Here is a 16,220-nt window from a genome sequence, read left to right on the forward strand (position 1 = left end):
GGCAACTAATAAGCAGTAAGAAAATTCAGAATGTTTTGCTGGATTTCAAGCATCAAGAAAAAGCCAGGAGTGAAAATGAAACAATTGCATTACTTTGACAAGTTAGGAAATGTGCAAAATTTGAAGTTATCAACAATCATCTTGAATGTTACAAAGAAAATGAAGATTTGGAAGATGCAATCATTGGAAGGATTGTATGAAGGCAGTCCATTATCTGGACTGGGTGTCTGAACTGAGTTTGTTCATTTGCAGTCAAACAAAAGAACATGGCAGCATTCACTGAATTAACTCCTCCACTGATAACTTAGGAATGAATACACAGGTTTATGATATTTAGTACTATTTGTTCTGTGTTTCATTTAAATGCATAAGTCGTAACTCAGTTAAAATTGGTTTGTCATTTTTAGACCTTTTTAACTATTTCCATGATATTCAGCTAATTGGGGCTGCCACTTAATTGGACCAAAATATACTGGTTCCAGTGTGCCCCAATTAAATAGAATGCACTATATATAGTGTTACGAGAATACACATAAAATTAAGATGTTTGCTGGCCTGGGCTAGCATCAGTGGCATCAGCAGTTGGTCTGCCACCTGCCCTCAGGGGAAGGAGAGATAAGGAACAATGGAGCAGCGTCTGGAGATGTGTAATGAAGGGATGTGGGAGGAAGAGCTGTCTGGAGCGGCTCCCCCCTTTGAGCCCTGAACTGTTTGAAGTGATGGACAGGCGATACCCCAGCAGGGGGATAAAAAGGGACAGGTTCGCTAAGACAGACACACACGCCACCCGAGGTAACGAGACCCTGGAAGCGGTGCGCCTCTCACGAGTGGTGAGAAGTACCGGACAACGCACAGGGTGGAAAGGTACGATCAGCGGGAACCCGGTGTGTGTCCGCCCTTGCCTGGGTGCCGGGTTCACTGCAGAGGATCGACCGCATCTGGAGGAGGGGTCACAGTCGGTGACCTCAGGTGACATCCCCAAGGACCCGCCCAAATGTGTTTGTGAGCCATCTCGCTGGTCTGTGAGTGAAGCTGTGCTGAATGATGAGTTGTTCCTATTCTATGTCTCTCTTCCCCACCTTGTCCATCGCCATGACAACGATTACTGCGAACTGAACTACAAACTGGACTGAACTTTGAGTCATTTTGAAATTGGTCATTTACCCCTAGACAACGATAGAGCTTGATTGATGCTGTTATCTTAATTCTGTGCACATGTGTGGTTATCATTGTTGAATTGTTGCATTTATTATCCTTTCGATTACTGTGTTGCTTGTTTCTTTAATAAAACTTTCTTAGTTCTAGTACTCCAGACTCCAACTGAGTGATCCATTTCTGCTGGTTTGGCAACCCAGTTACGGGGTACGTAACAATAGAAAAATCAAACAGAGTACTTTTGGCTGGAGAGATGTGCACATAGTTCATCCAGTACTCTGCCATGCATTTATTGAGTTTAAATCACTTGCAAAATTGTTGAATTGTTCTTTCTGAGTTAATTATTTAGTTTGTGTGATTCAATCAAATTTCTTGAAAGGAACACATTTAAGTAATATTCTGAAATACTGATATATGTTCATTATTTACTAAATTGTGCAGGCTACACAGAGCAAACAATGATAAGAAAAAGGAAGCAGGGCTAAATTCCTCCTTTCATTGAGTTGGCAGTATCAGGATATCCTTATCAGACAAATATTATTATTCTAGAAACAGATAAAAAGAAGTCATTAACATAGCATGTATGCCTACTAAATTATCATAAAGAAACAAGGAAGCATTTGGGATCTATGCAGTTCTCATTACATTGCTTAGCAGATACAGTCTTGCTTTGTTTATATTTGGGTGTAGGATCCTTGGGGTCGACGAGTTTCTCATTTAAGTGTGTTTGTAGGTTTGCAAAACACAGGGATTTGGTGTTTATTGAAAATCCTTCTGAGTTTCTCTGAAACTCCAGCTACATATGAAATGACTATGATTTCCCATCTGCTTTGCTCTTTACCTCTGTCTGTTGGGTTGATGTCCCTGATGGTTTTTGTTGCTGTCTTGATGAAGGCCCAGTCAGGGTAGCTGTGAGCTTTCAAGGCTTCTCTCAAAAACTTGCACTCCTTGTCTTCAGTTGTAATGCTTAGCTGCACAGATCTGTACGTTGGCGAGACAAAGCAATCACTTCACAAATGGATGGCCCAACATAGGAGGTTTAACACCTCAGGTCAGGACTTAGCTGTACATTTACACTTAAAGAACAAGGGACACTACTCCTTTGATGACAACAATGTGCACATTTTGGGCAGGGAGGACATTTTGGTTTGAAAGAGTGATTAAAGAAGACATCTTTGTCAAACTGCAAAGCCCACCCTAAATAGCGGGGATGGGGTACGACACCACCTAATGGCCACTTATGATGCAGTCCTAACATCTCCACCCTGACATCTCCACAACAGTTCACACCTCCATTCATGAAAAGATAAGTCCCTAACCCTCTCAATACCTCTACAACTCTTGACAGCCCTCATGTGATTGTTATACCTTATAACAACTCACAGAGCTTATAAACCGGAAAACTACCCTCCATGGATCAGAACTGAAGAAGCCTCTCGGATGAGTGGTGAAACATCTTCTAGACAACACAGCAAGTCTATTTGCCTTGATTTACTACTGCTTGATATACGATGACCTGGGTGACTGAGAACCTTCACCGAGATATCTGTCTGCCTATATTTCCACCGATCAGTTTCCTGCTGTATCTTTTGACTGCTTTTCTCTGACAATTTTTGTGTTGGTTGGAAACTTATTAATCAGCCCTCCTATATTTTTGCCCAAATCTTTGTTATCAAAAGGAACTGATTCATGTGGAATGCCATTAACACAGTCCTCTAGTCAGAATAACACCCCTCCCCACCCCACTACTTTCCCCTGTCTTCTATGGCCAAGCGAGTTTTGAATCCAACCTACCAAGTCATTAGATATCACATGTGCCTTGAATCAGAATTAGCCTCCGATGAGGGACCTTGTCAAATGCTTCACTAAAACCTAATATAGACAACATCATCTGCCCTATCCTCATCAATCTGTCATGGTCCAGTCCGTAAAGTCCGGATTCCAGTTCACATTCCGGTCCATTGTTCCTTATTCCAGGTTTTCTGGTTTTCTCTTTTTCCGTTGGGTGCTTTAATTGAGGCAGCTGATTCACATTTTGGTCTGGCTACATAACTAGCTCCTTGGATCAACTTCAGTTGTGGGGCTGGCTGGCGGAGGGTCCTGGCTGCAAAGGAGTTGGAAATATTGTACCCAGATTCAGCCTAGTAGTTTGGAAAGCGTTAGGTTGTAGCCTATGGCTGCAAAAAAGAGAGGGGGGATGAGATTGAAGGAGCAGGGTGGGAGACTGTGGAATACTCCAGAAGTAAGGGTAGCCAAAAAAGGGGATGCATCAAGTGAAAGACCTGAAGTAATGGGGGACAACAAATAGAGGAAAATGAGTGAATTGGAGGAATTTATAGTTCTGTATAAAATTAAAGGTCAGAAGGAAGGAGAAGGAGGATTTAGAGCCCTTAATCCTTTGAAAGTGACAGCAGCATTAGAGAACCAAATAGGTAAAGGATTCCAGGCCAAGATTTTGTCTAATGGATTGCTGAAAATTTGTTGCAAAGATATTGACCAATATAACAGTGCTAAAATGGTGGGAAAATTGATTGTGAAAGTGGAGTGTATTACTCTGAAAGAAAGGAAGAGGGTTAGGGGGGTATTGTAAGGTATTTGGTCTGGCATGACTGAAAAGGAAACTTTGGACAATATTAAAGGTGGTCAAGTGATTGAAGCCAAATGATTAAAATTGAGAGAATGTGGTAATTGGGATTCTCCTGTTCTTCTTGTTTTTGCAGGTGATGTTCTTCCAACTATAGTCTATCGTGGGTGCATGTCATATCAAGTTAGAGAATACATCAGACCTCCCTTGTGCTGTTATAATTGTCAGAGATTTGGACACGTTGCTGGTTCATGTTGAGGTAAAAGATGTATGAAATGTGGAGAGGATCATGATATTAAAGCATGTAAGGCAGCGGTGCCTAAGTGCAGTAACTGTGGAGGGGACCATATAGTGGTGTTCAGAGGATGTGAGTTTTTTACTAAGGCAAAGCAGATTCAGGATGTTAGTATCTAATAAAAAATATCATGTGCTGAGGCAGTAAAGGAAGTTGATAGAGCAAAGGATAAGTTAAAAAAAGATTGGAATCATGGAGAGTCAGTACATTGAGTTCTCCAACTATGGTTCCTTCAGGCACGTTGTTGATGACTAAAGAGTATTTTTTGGCGTTTGTTCTTGATGTACTGGTCGGGGCTAAAACTACAACCAAGTGTAGTTGAAAGTAGTTGTTGGAGCTGCAGAGAGATTCCTTGATATAAAGCAGATTTTGCCGGAAAAATTACTTGAGTATATGACAGACAAACAATCACTGAATACTTCCCAGTTGTCGGGATCAGAGAGTACGGAGGAGCTTTATGTGGATGAAGAGGCCAATAATTAGTATTTGGATGTTTTTAATATTACAATGGAATGCAAGAAGTTTATCTGCAAATGGTCAAGAATTAAAAAGATTTGTTGGAACTTTTAAAGACCAGCCTGATTTGATCTGTATACAGGAGACATGGTTAAAGCCTCATAGATTTTGTGATCCCTGGATAGGATAGTTTGAGAGCTGACAGAAAGGGTAAATCTGGTGTAGGGTATGCAATTTTCATAAAAACAGGATTCCAGTTTCAAAGACTAAATTTTAAATCTAACCTTGAAATTGTGGCTGTGGAGGTTTGGAGCTCTCATGGTCAAATAACTTTGATAAAATTTTATAATCCAGGTAATATGATGTTATCAGATTTGGATGAAATTATGAATAAGGTAAGATCCCCAGTAATCTGGGTTGGAGATTTCAATGCCCATAATCCTAAATGGGGTAGTGAAAGTAAAGACAGTAATGGAGTGGTAATAGAGGAGTTTCTAGATAAATACAACATGGTACTGCTAAATGATGGAAGGCCTACAAGATTTAATATTGTAAAGAATACTTGTAGTCACTTAGACTTATCTACCACTTCCTCAAACTTAGCTAGGGTTGGGGAATGGGATGTTATGGACAGATACACACTAGGAAGTGATCACTACCCTATATTATGTAGATTTGGTAGAAATTTGGTCGTAGAAGTTGAGGAGAGGTCTGCTAGGTGTAATTTTTCTTTGGCCCATTGGGATGAGTACCAGGAGAAAGCTGTGGATATAATAGAAGAGATTAATAGCGAGGGCTCCATAGACGATTGGAATGAATCCCGCTGTTCTATAATTCATAAAGTTGCTCAGTTGACTATTCAGCTATGGAATGTTCCTAAGGCTCGAGCATTAGTTTCGTGATGGAATAAAAGTTGTGATATAGCAGTAAGAAACAGAAATAGAGCTTACAGGAAATTAAGGAAGTTCCCAGTGTTAGATAATGTTATGAAGTATAAAAAAGAGAGAGTAGTAGCAAGGAGAGTAATTAAAAATGCAAAGAGGGATAGCTGGAGAAGATTTTGTGGAGCCCTAAGCCCTGAGACACCTATAAAGCAGCTATGGACGATCATTCACAGAATGTCAGGAATATATAGGAAACCATCTATCCCGGCTGATATGTTTGTAGAGGTGTTCCAAGCGTTACACAGTTCTGGAGAGTTAGGTGATTTGAGAAAAGAAATTATGCTAAAGGGAAGTTAGAAATTGGACAGGAGTTTGGATGATGATAGCTCCATAAATTTGTTTTTCTCCCTTCAGGAATTGCAGGAAGCTGTCCAATCAGGTTCCAACACTTCTCCTGGTAGGGATGGACTGTGTTATGAATTGCTTAAGCATTTAGATGACTCTGTATTAATAGAAATACTAGCATTGTTTAATTCAGTGTGGAAAGAAGGAAAATTACCAGTAGAATGGAAGCATGTGGCGTAGTTCCAGTTTTAAAGCCAGGTAAGGATGCGTGTAGTCCTAGTTCGTAATGGCTTTATAGCTTTAAGACCATAAGACCATAAGACAAAGACCATAAGACAAAGGAGCAGAAGTAGGCCATTCGGCCCATCGAGTTTGCTCCGCCATTTTATCATGAGCTGATCCATTTTATCCTATTTAGTCCCACTGCCCCGCCTTCTCACCATAACCTTTGATGCCCTGGCTACTCAGATACCTATCAATCTCTGCCTTAAATACACCCAATGACTTAGCCTCCACTGCTGCCCGTGGCAACAAATTCCATAGATTCACCACCCTCTGACTAAAAAAATTTCTTCGCATTTCTGTTCTGAAAGGGCGCCCTTCAATCCTGAAGTCATGCCCTCTCGTACTAGTCTCCTCCATCATGGGAAATAACTTTGCCACATCCACTCTGTCCATGCCTTTTAACATTCGAAATGTTTCTATGGGGTCTCCCCTCATTCTTCTAAATTCCAAGGAATACAGTCCAAGAGTGGACAAACGTTCCTCATACGTTAACCCTCTCATTCCCGGAATCATCCTAGTGAATCTTCTCTGTACCCTCTCCAATGTCAGCACATCCTTTCTTAAATAAGGAGACCAAAACTGCCCACAGTACTCCAAGTGAGGTCTCACCAGCGCCTTATAGAGCCTCAACATCACATCCCTGCTCCTATACTCTATTCCTCCAGAAATGAATGCCAACATTGCATTCGCCTTCTTCACTACTGACTCAACATGGAGGTTATCCTGTATCCAACATGGAGGTTATCCTGTATGAGGACTCCCAAGTCCCGTTGCATCTCAGAACTTTGAATTCTTTCCCCATTTAAATAATAGTCTGCCCGTTTATTTTTTCTGCCAAAGTGCATAACCATACACTTTCCAACATTGTACTTCATTTGCCACTTCTCTGCCCATTCTTCCAATCTATCCAAGTCTCTCTGCAGACTCTCGATTTCCTCAGCACTACCGGCCCCTCCACCTATCTTCATATCGTCAGCAAACTTAGCCACAAAGCCATCTATTCCATAATCCAAATCGTTGATGTACAATGTAAAAAGAAGCGGCCCCAACACTGATCCCTGCGGAACACCACTGGTAACCGGCAGCCAACCAGAATAAGATCCCTTTATTCCCACTCTCTGTTTCCTGCCAATCAGCCAATGCTCTATCCATGTATGTAACTTTCCTGTAATTCCATGGGCTCTTATCTTGTTAAGCAGCCTCATGTGTGGCACCTTGTCAAAGGCCTTCTGAAAATCCAAATATACAACATCCACTGCATCTCCCTTGTCTAGCCTACTGGTAATTTCCTCAAAAAATTGTAATAGGTTTGTCAGGCAGGATTTTCCCTTAAGGAATCCATGCTGAGTTCTGCCTATCTTGTCATATGCCTCCAGGTACTCTGTAACCTCATCCTTGACAATCGACTCCAACAACTTCCCAACCACCGACGTCAAGCTAACAGGTCTATAATTTCCTTTTTGCTTCCTTGCCTCCTTCTTAAATAGCTGAGTGACATTTGCAATCTTCCAGTCTTCCGGAACCACGCCAGAATCTATCGACTTTTGAAAGATCATCGCTAATGCCTCCGCAATCTCCACAGCTACTTCCTTCAGAACACGAGGGTGCATTCCATCTGGTCCAGGAGATTTATTGACCTTTAGCCTATTCAGCTTCCTGAGTACTTTCTCTGTCATAATTGTGACTGCGCACACTTCTCTTCCCTGCCACCCTTGAGTGTCCGGTATCCTGCTGTCTTCCTCAGTGAAGACTGATGCAAAATACTTGTTCAGTTCCTCTGCCATCTCCTCATCTCCCATTACAATTTCTCCAGTATCATTTTCTATCGGTCCTATATCTACTCTCACCTGTCTTTTACTCTTTATATAATTGAAAAAGCTTTTAGTATCCTCTTTGATATTATTTGCTAGTTTCCTTTCATAGTTAATCTTTTCTCTCTTAATGACCTTCTTGGTTTCCTTTTGTAAGGTTTTAAAGACTTCCCAATCCTCTGTCTTCCCACTAATTTTTGCTTCCTTGTATGCCCTCTCCTTAGCTTTAACTTTGGCTTTGACTTCTCTTGTCAACCATGGTTACATCCTTTTTCCACTCAAAAATTTCTTCTTTTTTGGAATATACCTGTCTTGCACATTCCTCATTTCTCGCATAAACTCCAGCCACTGCTGCTTTGCCATCTTTCCCGCCAGTGTCTCTTTCCAGTCAACTTTAGCCAGTTCCTCTCTCATGCCACTGTAGTTTCCTTTACTCCACTGAAACACCGACACATCAGATTTCGGCTTCTCTTTTTGTAATTTCACAGTGAACTCAATCATGTTATGATCACTGCCTCTTAAGGGTTCCTTCACCTCAATCTCTTCAATCACCTCCGGTTCATTACACAATACCCAATCCAGTACAGCCGATCCCCTAGTGGGCTCAACAACAAGCTGTTCTAAAAATCCATCTGGCAAACATTCTACAAATTCTCTCTCTTGAGATCCAGTGCCGACCTGATTTTTCCAATCTACTCGCATGTTAAAATCCCCCACAATTATCATAACACTGCCCTTCTGACAAGCCTTTTCTATTTCCAGTTGTAATTTGTAGTCCACATCACTGCAGCTGTTTGGAGGCCTATAAGTAACTGCCATCAGGGTCCTTTTACCCCTGCTATTCCTTAGCTCAACCCATAAAGATTCTGCACCTTCCGACCCTATATCACCTCTTTCTAATGATTTAATATCATTTCTTACCAATAAAGCCACGCCTCCCCCTCTGCCTACCTTCCTATCCTTCCGATACACCGTGTATCCTTGGACGTTCAGCTCCTAGAGACATGCATCCTTTAGCCAGCTCTGAGTGATGGCCACAATATCATATCTGCCAATCTGTAGCTGTACAACAAGATCATCCACCTTATTTCTTATGCTGCGTGCATTTAAGTACAACACCTTAAGACCAGTATTTGATACTTTTTGCTTTGATTTCACTGCAACTTTATTGCACTACAACTCATCCCAATGGCTACACATTTGCCCCATCACCTGCCTGTCTTTCCTGACATCTTTACTGCTCACTATCTTAGATCTATTTCTGTTTTCCCCTTCCTCCGTTCTATCATTCCAGTTCCCATCCCCCTGCCAAATTAGTTTAAACTCTCCCTAACAGCTCTATTAAACTTTCCCGCCAGGATATTGGTCCCCTTCGGGTTCAGGTGTAACCTGTCCTTTTTGAACAGGTCATACTTCCCCCAGAAGAGATCCCAATTATCCAAGAATCTGAAGCCCTGCCCCCTACACCAGTCTCTCAACCAAGCATTCATCTGCCTGATCCGACTACTCTTGCCCTCGCTAGAACGTCAGTGCTTTGCAAAATTATGGAACGAATGGTCACCAACAGACTTCCTTATTTTTTTTGGAAAATAGGGGACATTTTGCTGCCTATCAAAATGGTTTAGAACTGGAAGATCAACAATGGAATCTGTTGCCTTTTTAGATCATGATATTAAAAAAGCGTTTCAAAATAGAGAAGTAATGGTAAGTGTAATTCTAGATATTGAAAGAGCATATGACTCACTATGGAAAGATGGCTTATTAATTAAACTCTATGATGTAGGAATTAGAGGTAGAATATTTAATTGGATCAAAGATTTCCTTAAGGAAAGGACAATTCAAGTAAGAATAGGTGGAACAAGCTCCAAGTCAGTTAAATAGGTAATGGTACCCCTCAAGGAAGTGTCATTAGTCCAGTTCTTTTTAATGTCTTGATAAATGATATCTTTGATCAGGTAGGGACAGGATTTGGCAAATCATTGTTTGCAGACAATAGTGCAATCTGGAAAAGAGGAAGAAACATTGAGTATATATTAAGGCAGGTACAAAAGGCTTTAAGATCAGTTGAAAACTGGGCTAATAAATGGGGTTTCAGGATTTCTGCTTCCAAGTCCAAGTATATGATTTTTGGCTTTAGAAGAAAGATTTCTGATTGTGAATTGTGTCTATATGATTATCCACTAGAAAAAGTCAAGGTATTTAAGTTTTTAGGTGTCTGGTTTGATGAAAAACCTACTTGGAGGCTTCATATAGATAAATCAATTGGAAAGTGTGGGAAAGTATTGCTGGATGTGACTGGGGAGTAGGGTGGGAAACTATGTACTTAATATATCTAGCTATGATTAGACCAGTTATTAATTATGGTTGTATTGCTTATGGTTTCACTCCTACGGCATTGCTTGGAAAACTAGACACTGTGCAGTCCAAAGCACTTGGACTCTGTTGCGGAGCTTTTAGAACAACATCAGTCCTGGCATTATGTGTGGAGATGGGAGAAGTGCCTCTACATTTAAGACGAATACAGTTGGGCCTGCAGTATTGGGCAAAACTAAATGCATTCAATCACAGGTGACCACTAAAGTGTCTTTTGCAGGGGAAGTTGGAGCGCCAAAGTAAAATTAAAAGATATCTATTTTTAGATTTGGTTAATAACTGGGCTGTGAAATTGAAACTGACTGAAGAAGACATAGTTGACCAAATTTGCTGGCCACGCTTCTCTTTTTGGCTCATGCCGGAACCAGAAGTAGACCTATTGCTCCTTTTTCAGCTTCAAGGAAGCAGTGCAATTTCATCAGCGTTGATCACAAAAGAATATTTAAATAATAAATGGGGATCTTATCTGAAGATTTTTACTGATGGCTCAGTGAACCCAGAGAGCAGTAGGGCAGGATTTGGGATGTATGTGTCTCAACTTGGAGTTAAGATCGGTCACCAGGTTTCAGATGGTGTTTCTGTCTTTGCAACAGAATTATTAGCATTCCTCTGGGCCTTCTGGTGGATAGAAGATGCTCGACCATGCAGGGTTATCATCTGTTCGGATTTTGCTGCTGCCTTAGAGGCTATAAAAGGGAATAAATCAAAAGCTCGTCCTGACATAGTTATTGATATTCTCTTGGTGTTGGTTAATGTAGGGAAGATAGGTTGTGCAGTTAGATTTTCATGGATATCTGGGCATGCTGGGGTGGAGGGAAATGAAATTGTGGATGGCATTGCAAAGTCTTCCTTACAGAGCGGGCAAGTAGAAATTAGAGTTCCCCTGGACAGAGCAGAATTGAGAAGTAAGATGAAAAAAGGTATAGAGAAGAAGTGGCAGGAGGATTGGAAAAATGAATTGAAGGACAGGCATTATTTTCCTAGTCAGCCACTAGTTAAAAAGGGAAGGGGAAGGAGGAGGAATCTTGTCTATGAACAATGATTGATGCTAGGTCTAGTAAGTTTAAATCTGATTTTGATAGAACATTAATGGCTTTGTGCAGGGGAGGTCATGTCTAATGAATTTGAGTGAGTTATTTGAGGACATAGCAAAGATGATTGTGTCATATGGGGGGCGCTGGGAGCAGACCCAAATGCAAGACACAGACACTGAAGTACTAGGAACAGGACAGGACTAGAGACTAGAGTTAGGGATGTGACTGGATGCAGACTAGGAGCTGGGACAAGAACACAGACTTGGGCTAGGACATTGGCTAGTTGCTGCTACCTTGAGTGGAGATCTGATCCTCAGTGTTCTGTGTATGAGTCCCGGCCCTACTTCCTGTTTCCAAGGAGGGGTGCCGTGGTTCCATGTTCCCGTCTCCCTCGTCCACCAAGGCTCTGCGTTCCCGTCTCCCTCGTCCACCAGTCAAATTCATTAGACATGACCTCCCCTGCACAAAGCCATTAATGATCTATCAAAATCAGATTTAAACTTACTAGACTGAGCATCAATCATTGTTCATGGACAAGAGTGCTAAATTTATGCTATCTTCTGCAAGCGGAAGTAATTCTTAACTTCCTCCTGATAGTGCCCCCTCATATTGGCCATAAAAAATTTTCTCTTCAGGCAAGTTATCATTTTGGTATATCTAACCTTTGTGTTCTCAAAAGTGAGAAGATCTTTTTACTGTGCAATGCAAGCATTCCAGAAGTCCTTTAACCATGATCAGGTATAGCTGTAGCATTGTCTCACTTCCTTTAAACTTGAATTCTCAAACTAACAAGACCATCATTGTTTAGGGTTTTTGATCATTTTCTCCATCTGACCATGACATTTTAAAAACTAATTACAGTTGATTCCAGTTAATTGCACTGTTGGTTAATCGCAAAGCCAGTTATTTGGGCCAACTCTAAAAGAACAAAAACTAATTGAGATAATGGCTGGGATTCATTTGTTTATTTGGGACACTATGGTGTTTAATTGGGACAGGTGACTGCTGCCATATAGTTCCTAACTAGTGTCAGTCGCATGCACGTTAAACGGTACACCATTCCTGGAGCAAACAGTTTTTAAATAGCGTCAATTGTGTGTGTTTGTGTTCAAAAAGCAGTGATTTTTGTCACTGGCAGTTGGCAAGAAATAAGCAGTAAGATAATTCAGAACTGTTTTGCTCACTGCATTTTCAAGCATTCAGGCTTGGAGAAGCCAAAAATGTCCAGAAGTGAAACCAATTTCACTATTTCAACCAGTTAGGAACTATAATATATTTGAAGGTATTGCCAAACCGGAGTTATAGGGCTGAGGAAGGGGAAAACAAATAAATCAGAGATAGCGTGCAACAGATGATAGAAAGGATAGGCAGGAAATGAGGCATAATCACAGCCAGTGAGATGAGTTACAAGGCAATAGAAGCATGGTGCAGTTAAACCAGAAAGCAACAATTACTGGATTGTAAGTGTCATATTTGAATGCATGCTGCATAAGAAATAAAATGGACGATCTTGAAATTCAGCTACAGATTGGCAAGTATGACATTGTGGCCATCTCCAAATCTCGGCTAAAGGATGGTTCCCATTGGAAGCTGAATATCCAATGATATATGGTGTATCAGAAAGATAGGCTAGTAGGCAGAGGTTCTGGTGTGACCCTGTAATCAGAAATAATATTAAATCATTAGAAAAGGATGACATAGGGTTGGAAGGTGTAGAGTCTCTGTGGGTTGGGTTAAGAAATAGCAAGGGTAAAATGACCCTAATGGCAGTTGCATACAGGCCTCCAAACAGCAGCCGGGATGTGGATTACAAAGTACAGCAAGAGATAAAAGGGGTGTGTCAGAAAGGCAATGTCATGATAATCATTGGGGATTTTAACATGAAACTGGATTGGGAAAACCAGGCCAGTACTGGACCTCAAGAGAGAATTTGCAGAATGCCTAAGGGTTAGCTTTTTAGAACAGCTTGTTGTTGAGCCCACTAGGGGATCGGCTGTGCTGGATTGGGTGTTGTGCAATGATCCGGAGATGATAAGAGAGCTTAAGGTTAAGGAACCCTTAGAGAACAGTGATCACAATATGTTCAAGTTCACTTTGAAATTTGAGATGGAGAAACGAAAATCCAATGTGTCAGTATTTCAGTGGAATAAAGGAAATTACAATGGCATGAAAGGGGAACTGGCCAAAATTGATTAGAAAGGGACTCTAGCAGGAAGGCAGCAGAGCAGCAATGGCTAGAGTTTCTGTAAAAAAAAATGAGAGAAGTGCAAGACAGACACATTCCAAATAGAAGAAATTTTCAAATGGAAGAAGGACATTACCGTAGCTGACAAGTGAAGTCAGAACCAAAGTAAAAGCAAAAGAGAGCATGCAGGGAAGCGTGCAGTGAAAATTATTGACGGAGAAGGTGCTCAGGAAGCTTAATGGTCTGAGGGTGAATAAATCTCCTGGACCTGATGGAATGCACCCTCAGGTTCTGAAGGAAGAAGCTGGAGAGATTGCAGAAGCATTAACAATGATCTTTCAAGATTTGATAGCTTCTGGCATTGTACCGGATGACTGGAAAATTGCAAATGTTAAAAGAAGGGTCGGAGGCAGCAGAAAGGAAACTATAGACCTGTTAGTCTGTCATCAGTGGTTGGGAAGCTGCTGGAATCGATGTTAGGGATAAGATTATGGAGTACCTGCAAGCACATGACAAGATAGGCCAAAGCCAGTATGATTTCCTGAAAGAAGAAACCTGTCTGACTAACCTACTGCAATTTTTTGATGAAATTACAAGCAGGGTAGACAAAGGAGATGCAGTAGATGTGGTGTACTTGGATTTTCAGAAGGCCTTTGACAAGGTGCTGCACATGAGGCTGCTTAAAAGGATAATAGCCCATGGAATTACAGGGAAGTTACTAGCTTGGGTGGAGCATTGGCTGACTGGCAGAAAACAGAGTGGAAATAAAGGGATCTTATTCTGGCTAGCTGCCAGTTACCAGTGGAATTCCACAGGGGTCGGTGTTGGACCAGCTGCTTTTTATGTTGTATGTTAATAATTTGAACTATGGGATTAATGGATTTGTGGCTAAGTTTGCCAATGATACAAAGATAGGCGGAGGAGCATGTAATGTTGAGGAAACAGAGCCTGCAGAGAGACTTAGATAGTTTAGGGGAATGGGCAGAGAAGTGGCAAATGAAATACAATGTTGGAAAGTGTATAGTCATGCACTTTGGTGGAAGAAATAAACGGGCAGACTATTATTTAGATACATCAAAATGGAGGGATGCAAAGGGACTTGGGAGTCCTTGTGCAGGATACCCTAAAGATAAACCTCCAGGATGAGTTGGTTATGAAGAAGGCGAATGCTATGTTGGCATTCATTTCTAGAGGTATAGAATATAAGATCAGGGAAGTGATGTTGAGGCTCTATAAGGCACTCGCGAGACTACAATTGGGAGTATTGTGTGCAGTTTTGGGCTCCTTATTTTAGAAAGGATATACTGACATTGGAGAGGGTTCAGAGAAGATTCATGAGAATGATTCCAGGAATAAAAGGGTTACCGTATGAGGAATGTCTGGCAGCTCTTGGGCAGTTATCCCTGGAGTTCAGGAGAATTAGGGGGGGATCTCAGAGACATTCCGAATGCTAAATAGCCTGAACAGATTAGATATGGAAAAGTTATTTTCCATGATAGGGGAGTCTAGGATAAGAGGGCATGACTTCGAGATTGAAGGATGTCCATTTAGAACAGGTGCAGAGAAATTACTTTAGTCAAAGTGTGGTAAATCTGTGGAATTTGTTGCCACAGTTGTAGAGACAAAGTCATTGGATGATTTAAGGCAAAAATAGATAGGTTCTTGATCAACGGATATGGGGAGAAGCCAGCGAAGTGGGGATGACTAGAAGAATTGGATCAGCCGATGATTGAATGGCGGAGCAGACTCAATGGGTCGAACAACCTACTTCTACTCCTATGTCTTATGGTCTTGTGGTCTAATTCCCCAAGCTGCAACTCATGCAAACAATATCTTGTGAGGCACTTTATTAGATAGCTACTGGAAATAAAACTAAATAATATCCACTCCCTGTGTACAAAGGGTATTATCAATGTTCATCATAACTATATTAGGCTTTCATTCCACCTCTCCCATCTCACATCCTTTGTTGCCAAGATGGTAGAAGTATAATTTTGGTGTTTTCATAATAGCCTTATTCTCATCGGTAGCACATACTGCACTTTGTAACGGCTCCATAGTCATCGCTTCAAAAAGTCTATTCAGCCATGACTTACCTTTCACAAGTCCATGGCGCTCTATCTGATCAACGAAAAATTAGCAAGGAATTTATTTTGTCTATCCAAAATGTATGACTGCTGAATTTTGCTGACAGAATGTATTAAACTAACCAAGTCTGTAACTTCCTGCATTATCTTTCTTAACTTTCTTATATACTGTTGCAATATATAGAATTTGTCAATCTAATCAGATGATTCTTGAATTGACAGGGCTTGGGAATAATGGTCAAATCGAGCTGGATTCAGTCTGGTGCTTGGGTTCAGGAGAGTAACCATCAGCCCACCTCCTACCCATACTTACCTAGATTAGACAAGTTGTCTCTCTACCTCAGGGAGGTGAGTGGCTAAGTCACTGGTTGCAAGCTGAGCACTCTGCTCTCACAAAACATCCTAACAACACTTCAAAAGGAAATTTCAACGTAGGGACTCCCTCAAAGCTTGTCAAGTTTTGCAAGTTTATAAACATCTCCAATATTAAGAACATTAACAGTTATCATATGTATTTTAAAATATTTCAGTTATAAAAATAAAAGCAACTTAAAACACATAAATAATTAAAATATTTCATTGAAGTAAGGTACATAAAAGTTTATTTTTTTCCTTCTTGATTTTCTGACTTGGAATCTTCAAATAAATGTGGACTCCAATCCCATTACTGATCTGACTAGTATTAGGTCACAGAAGTAGATTCACCAGCTTAGCATCACTCAGTTC

General features: G+C 40.9%; 1 long non-coding RNA gene across 1 annotated transcript in view; it reads left to right on the forward strand.

Moving 5' to 3' along the window:
• LOC134359367 (uncharacterized) overlaps nt 1–15,843 on the forward strand; it is a 36,612-nt gene extending 20,769 nt beyond the window's left edge. The window contains exons 2-3 of the long non-coding RNA XR_010021094.1: nt 3,876–3,998; nt 15,717–15,843. This is a non-coding gene — a long non-coding RNA (uncharacterized LOC134359367). The remainder of the gene's footprint in view (nt 1–3,875; nt 3,999–15,716) is intronic.
• Nucleotides 15,844–16,220: the final 377 nt, after the last annotated feature.

Source organism: Mobula hypostoma, chromosome 20 (assembly GCF_963921235.1).
Source record: "Mobula hypostoma chromosome 20, sMobHyp1.1, whole genome shotgun sequence".
Taxonomy (NCBI): Eukaryota; Metazoa; Chordata; class Chondrichthyes; order Myliobatiformes; family Myliobatidae; genus Mobula; species Mobula hypostoma.